General features: G+C 35.9%; 1 pseudogene; it reads right to left on the reverse strand.

The window, feature by feature from the left end:
• Positions 1-3766: 3766 nt before the first annotated feature.
• Positions 3767-4937, reverse strand: LOC118534371 (nucleoporin SEH1 pseudogene; annotated as a pseudogene).
• Positions 4938-7735: the final 2798 nt, after the last annotated feature.

Raw genomic sequence — 7735 nt, forward strand, 5'->3', positions numbered from 1 at the left:
CCTCTGCCCATTTTTAAATCGGATTTGTGTGTGTGTGTGTGTGTGTGTGTGTGTGTGTGTGTGTTTAATTGTTTAAGTACTTTATATATCTTGTATATTAACTTCTTATCACATATATCATTTACAGTAACATTTTCCCATTCAGTATGTTATGTTTTTGTTTTGTTGATGGTTTCACTTGCTGTGCAAAAGCTTTTTATTTTGATGTAGTCCCAATAGTTTATTTTTGCTTTTGTATCTCTTGTCTTAGGAGACATATTGGGAAAATGTTGCTATGGCCAATGTCAAAAAAACTACTGCTTATATTTCTTTCTAGAATTTTTATAGTTTGTTTTCACTTTAATGTCTTTAATCTACTTTGAGTTTATTTTTGTGCATGGTGTTAAAAAGTGGTCCAGTTTTATTCTTTTACATGAAGCTGTCCAGTTTTCCCAGCACAATTTGCTGAAGAGACTGTCTTTTCTCCATTGTATGTTCTTGCCTCCCTTGTCATAAATTAATTAATCATATAAGCATGGGATTCTTTCTAGGCTCTCTATTCTATTCCATTAATCTATGTGTCTGTTTTTGTGTCAGTACCATATTGTTTTTGTAGTTTATTTTGAAAACTAGAATTGTGATATATCCAGCTGTGTTTTCTTTCTTATGATTGCTTTGACCATTTGGGGTCTTTCATAGTTCCATACAATTTTTTACATGGTTTTATTGAAGTATAATTAACATACAGTATTATAACATTTTCATGTGTACAATATAATGATTCAACAATTATATACATTACTCAGTGCTGAGTACTAGAAATATACATTACTCAGTACTATATAAAAGTACACTTGATCCTCTTTATCAATTTCACCCTTCCCCCCACTCACCTACCCTCTTGCAACCAACAAATTTTCTATGTATTTAAGAGTCTGGTTTTATGTCTCTCTTAATTCTTGTTTGTTCGTTTTGTGTTTCTTAAAATCCACATATGAGTGAAATAATATGATACTAATTTTTCTTTGACTGACTTATTTTGCTTAGCATTATATCTTTTAGGTCCATTTATGTTGTTGCAAATGACAAGACTTCATTTTTTAAAGCTTAGTAATATTCTATTGCATATATATACATCACATCTTTATCCACTCATCTATGGATGGACATTTGAGTTGCTTCTTTATCTTGGCTATTGTCAATAATGCTTCAATAAACATAGGGGTGCATATATCCTTTCAAATTAGTGTTTTCATTTTCTCTGCATAAATACCTAGTAGTAAGGTTACTGGATTACATGTAAATTCTATTTTTAATTTTTTGAGGAAATGTCATCCTATCTTCCACAGTGAGCGCACCAGTTTACATTCCTACCAACAGTGCACAAGGGTTCTCCATATCCTCACCAACACCTGTTGTTTCTTGTGTTTTTTATTTTAGTCATTCTGACAGGTATGCGGTGGTATCTCATTGTAGATTTGATTTACATTTCCCTGATGATGAGTGATATTGAGAATCTTTTCATATGTCTGTTAGTCATCTGTATATATTTTTTTGGAAAAATGTCTATTCATGTCCCTACCCATTTTTTATTCAGATTGTTTTTTTCTTTTCTTTTTATTTTGGTGTTGAGTTGTATAAGTTCTTTATATATTTTAGAAATTAACCTATTATCAGATATATCATTTGCAAATATCTTTTCCTATTAAGAAGGTTGCCTTTCTGTTTCTTGATGGTTTCCTTCATCCTGCAAAAGCTTTTTATTTTGGTGTAGTCCCAATAGTTTAATTTTCTTTTGTTTCCCTTGTCAAAGGAGGCAGATCTAGAAAAATATTTGTGAAGACAATATCAAACAAATTACTGCTTAGGTTATCTTCTAAGAGTTTTATGTTTTCAGGTCTCACATTTACATCTTTAATCCATTTTGTTTATTTTTGTGTATGGTGTAACAAAGTGGTCCAGTTTCATCTTTTGTTGAAGAGACTTTCTTTTCCCCATTGTATATTCTTGCTTTTTTTGTCATAGATTAATTGACTTTATAAGCATGAGTTTATTTCTGGGCTCTCTATTCTGTTCCATTTGTTTGTTACAGGTAGTAGTCAAAAGTGTATGGTATTGGTTCCATACAAATTATTATTTTTTTAAAGATTTATTTATTTATTTATTTGAGAGAGAGAGAGAAGGAGAGAGCATGAGCACAGAGATAAAGAGTGAAGCAGAGTCCTCGCTGAGCAGAGAGCCTAATGTGGGGCTCGAGCCCAGGACCCTGAGACAATGACCTGAGCTGAAGGCAGACACTTAACTGACTGAGCCACCCAGGTGGCCCACAGATTATTATTATTTCTTCTACTTTTGTGAAAAATGGTGTTAGTATTTTGATAAGGATTTCATTAAATCTCTAAATTGATTTGGGTAGTATAAATACTTTAACAATACTGATTCTTACAATCCATGAGCACTGAATATCTTTCAATTTGTGTCATCTTCAATTTTTTTCATTAATGTTTTATAGTTTTTCACTTCCCTGGTTAATTGTCTTCCTAGATATTTTGTGCTTGTGTGCAATTCTAAATGGAATTGTTTTCTTAATTTCACTTTGTGCTACTTTGTTATTAGTGTTTAGAAGCACTAATGATTTCTGGGTATTAATTTTGAATCCTGCAACTTTATTGAATTCATTTATTACTTCTAGTAGTTTCCTGGTGGAATGTTCAGAATTTTCTTTTTTTAAGATTTTGTTTAAATTCAAGTTAGTTAACATATAGTGTATTATTAGTTTCAGTGGTAGAATTTAGTGATTCAGAAGTTGCATGTAACACCCAGTGTTCATTACATCAAGTGCCCTCCTTAATGTCCATAACCCAATTACCCCATCTGTCCACACCCCTCCCCTGCAGCATCCCTGTTTGTTCCCTATAGTTAAAGAGTCTCTTATGGTTTGCCTCCCTCTCTGTTTTTATCTTATTTTATTTTTCCTTCCCCTCCCTTATGTTCATCTGTTTTGTTTCTTAAATTCTACATATGGGTGGAATCATATGGTATTTGTCTTTCTCTGAGTGACTTATTTCGCTAAGCATAATACTCTCTAACTCCATCCATGTTGTTGCAAATGGCAAGATTTCATTCTTTTTGATGGCTGAGTAATATTTTGTTTGTGTGTATAGCACTTTTGCATTTATTGAAATAATCATTGTTTTATTGAAATAATCATTTTTTATCTTTTGTTTTGTAGATGTGGTGTAATCCATTGATTAATTTGTGACTATCGAACCACCTTTGCATCCTTGGAAGAAATCTAAGTTAATCATGGTAAATAATCTTTTAATATATTGTTGAATGCTATTTGCTAATATTTTTTATCTTTATGAAAAATATTTATTCAACCTTCAAATTAAAATTATAAAAATTTATCATTTTAGCTTACTGTTTAGAAAACAAAAGAAATAAGCCTATGTTCTCCAAATGGAATAAAGTTATATTTTCCCTCCTCCCAACTACTTATAAGGATAGTAACAATCCTTTTAATTTTAAAACCCATGTTAATTTCAGGAACATTTCAAAAAATTGATTTGGTGACAATGTCTCAACAAAAAGCCTTTCCATTTATATTTCAAAAGCTTCAAATAGTGTCAATAAACTGGCTAGTACAAAAAAAATGAAATACACTGGACTTTTAAAGGCCTTTTGGATTGCATTTAGTAGTAAGCAGGCTGCTGGTGTATATTGGGAGAGGTCAAAAGGTGCTGCGGAAGGGGAAAAGGAGCTTGCTTTCCATTCTTGTGTGCATGCAACAAGCAGCAAAACAGCAAAGGTACTCCAGTTAGCTGGTACTCAGCTGTGCTTTCTTCCAGAAGAAGATCCATTTAATAAATTTTGAAGATTTGGGATATTTGAACCCAGGGAAGGATTTGAGTTTCCCTGCTGAGAATCCCCATTGACAGGACTCTCATTACCTTTCAAAATATCAGTACACTTCCAATTGTCCATAAAATTAGCTTTCCACAATCTTACACAGCCATCATCTCCTGAAGATGCTAGCACTGTTCCTGTTATATTCCAACACACTCGCCAGACCTGGGAATTATGATTATCAAACCGAGTCACTATATGGATTTCAAATTTTGTGGGCCCACCAGAAGAAGTAAGTTCTTTCCTCACAGGCTTTAATGTAAAAATCCTCACATCTTTGGTTGCTATGGCTAGAATATGGAAAGATCTTCCTAAGGTTGGAGCAAAGGCAATGTCATGTACAGGATTTGTGACTGTCATGAGGGTTTCAGCTTTTGCATGTTTCCTGGTATTTTCATTATATTCGAAAATCTGAACCTTGGCCATTGCATTTGGACTACTGTCATCACTTCCTACAGCTATCACGGGGGAATGAGCATGAGAACTTGAAGGGTTCCAAGAAATACAACTACAGCTTAGCTTACATAAAATCTCATGCTGCAGAGACCACTGGCTGAGATTCATAACATCTGGCGCCTCATATATTCTTACTATACCATCTGCCGAACAGGTTGCTAACAAAGACCCATGTGTTTAGGAGCAAATTTCACATCGGTAACGGATGTTCTGCCATCCACTAGAGTTGTCCTCTTAACCCAATGACTCTGTCCTCAAAGTTTATCATTTGATTCTCCTACTATTTCTTCCCACACAGCAGCTGTTCAGTCAAAAGAACAAGAAGCCAAAACCTGTCCAAATTCAGGATGGGCCCATGTCACATGCCACACAGGTCCACTATGTGTCTTCCAGCTAGCGGTACAATGCCAATCCCCACTTTCACTTTTATCCCAGACCTTGACGCTCTGGTCGCTGGAGCAGGTCACCCATGGAAGTCTAAAGAGACATCATGGATGAGATCTTTATGGTCCGCGGCGATGTGGCGCGCCACTAACATGGCTTCCATCTGGCCGCGCCTCCTCTGTCTGCCCCTCCAACCACCGAAGAGGGCGGCCCCGAGGTGGGGGGACCGCAGCCCACCAGGACCCTGCAGCCAACAGGGCGCGCACCGCGCGTGACCTCCGTGCGCAACCCGCGCTGCCTGTTTGCTAATGTTTTGTTGATGACTTTTGCATCTGTATTCATTAGGGATATTGACATGAGGATTTATCAATTTTGTTTATCTTTCTTGGTTTCACTGATCTTTTCTTTTCTTTGGTTTGGTTTTAGTCTCTGTCATTTACTTGTGTTGTAATCTTTATTATTTTCTTTTTTAAAGATTTTATTTATTCATTTGAGAGAGAAAGAGGGAGGGAGAGAGTGCACAAGCAGGGGGAGAGGTAAAGGTAGAGGGAGAAACAGACTCCCCATTGAGCTGGGAGCCCGATGTGGGGCTCTATCCCAGGACATGGAGATCATGACCTGAGCCAAAGGCAGATGCTTAACCATCTGAGCCATCCAGGCACCCCAATATTTATTATTTTCTTCCTTCTACTCATCTTGCGATTTTTTTTTTTTTTTAGTTCCTTTAGGTATAACGTTAGATTGCTTATTTGATTGTTTTGTTATTTTTTGAGGTAGGCCTGTATTGCTATATATTTCCCTTTTATGACATCTTTGGATACATTTTTTTAAGACTTTATTTATTTATTTGACAAAGAGAGACAAAGCGAGAGAAGGAACACAAGCAGGGGGAGTGGGGGAGGGAGAAGCAGGCTTTCCGCCAAGTAGGGAACCTGATACAGAGCTCAATCCCAGGACCCTGGGACCAGGACCTGAGCTGAAGGCAGACACTTAATGACTGAGCGACCCAGGCGACCCCTTCTTAAAACTTCTATTACTGAATTTGAAAGATTTTTAACCATTGTACATTCCCTTCCTTCTAGGTATTTTTTTTTTTTTTTATTTCTTGTTTGATTTCATTGTTGACCCATTGGTTGTTTAGCAACATGTTGTTTAGCCTATACATGTTTGTTTTTCCAGGCTCGTTCTTGTGATCAATTTCTACATTTATGCTGTTGTGGTTAAAAATGATGCATGGTATATCTTCAATTTTTTTTAATTTATTGATACTTGTTTTGTGACCTAATATGTGATCTATTCTGGAGAAAGTTTCATGCACATGTGAAAAGAATGTGCATTCTGTTGTTTTTGGATGGAAAGTTCTGTATATATCCATTAAGTTTACCTGCTCTAAAGTGTCATTTAAAGATTGTTTCCTCATTGGCTATCTACCTGGATGATCTATCCATTGATATAAGTAGGGTGTTAAAGTCCCCTGCTTTTATTTTATTAACATTAATTTCTTCCTTTATGTCTTTTAATATTTGCTTTACGTATTTAGGTGCTTCAATGTTGGGTGCATAAATATTTATAAATGTTATATTCTCCTATCGGATTGTTCTCTTTATTATTATGCAGTGGCCTTCTTTGTCTCTTGTTACAGTTTGTGTTTTAAAGTTCATTTTGTCTGATGTACGTATTGCTACCCTGGCTTTAATTATTTTTTTGCTTACATTATAAGGTAATTCTTTTCATCTCTTCACTTTCTGTCTGTGTGTATCTTTTATTTTAATTTCATTTTATTATGTTATGTTAGTCACCATACAGTACATCATTAGTTTTTGATGTAGTGTTCCATGATTCATTGTTTGCATATAACACCCAGTACTTGATGCAATATGTGCCCTCCTTAATGCCCATCAGCAGGCTCACCAATCCCCCCACCCCCTCTCCCCTCTAAAACCCTCAGTTTCTTTCTCGAAGATCATAGTCTCCCATGGTTCATCTCCCACTTCATTTTTCCCTTCCTTCTCCTAATGTCCTCCATGTTATTCTTTATGTTCCACAAATAAGTGAAACCATATGATAATTGACTTTCTCTGCTTGACTTATTTCACTTAGCATAATCTCCTCCAGTCCCATCCATGTCGATGTAAAAGTTGGGTATTCATCCTTTCTGATGGCTGAGTAATATTCCATTGTATATATGGACCACATCTTCTTTATCCATTGGTCTCTTGAGGGCATCTCGGCTCTTTCCACAGTTTGGATATAGTTGGACATTGCTGCTATGAACATTGGGGTGCATATGGCCCTTCTTTTCACTACATCTGTGTCTTTGGGGTAAATACCAAGAAGTGCAAATGCTGGGTCATAGGGTACGTCTATTTTCAATTTTTGAGGCACCTCCACAGTTTTCCAAAGAGGCTGTACCAATTTGTATTCCCACCAACAGTGTAAGAGGGTTCCCCTTTCTCCACAACCTCTCCAACATTTGTCGTTCTTTGCCATGTAATTTTTGCCATTCTAACTGGTGTAAGGTGGTATATCAATGTAGTTTTGATTTGAATTTCCCTGATGGCTAATGATGATGAACATTTATTCATATGTCTATTAGCCATTTGTATGTCTTCTTTGGAGAAGTGTCTGTTCATGTCTTCAACCATTTTTTGACTTGATTATTTGATTTTTGGGTGTTGAGTTTGAGAAGTTCTTTATAGATCTTGGATACCAGCCTTTTGTCTGTAGTGTCATTTGCAAATATCTTCTCCCATTCTGTGGGTTGCCTCTTTGTTTTGTTGACTGTTTCCTTTGCTGTGCAGAAGCTTTTTATCTTGATGAAGTCTCAAAAGTTCATTTTTGCTTCTGTTTCACTTGCCTTTGGAGATGTATCTTGAAAGAAGTGGCTGTGGCCAATGTCAAAGAGGTTACTGCCTATGTTCTCCTCTAGGATTTTGATGAATTCCTGTCTCACATTTAGGTCTTTCATCCATTTTGAGTTTATCTTTGTGTATGGTGTTAGACGATG

This window comes from Halichoerus grypus, chromosome X (assembly GCF_964656455.1).
Source record: "Halichoerus grypus chromosome X, mHalGry1.hap1.1, whole genome shotgun sequence".
Classification (NCBI taxonomy): Eukaryota; Metazoa; Chordata; class Mammalia; order Carnivora; family Phocidae; genus Halichoerus; species Halichoerus grypus.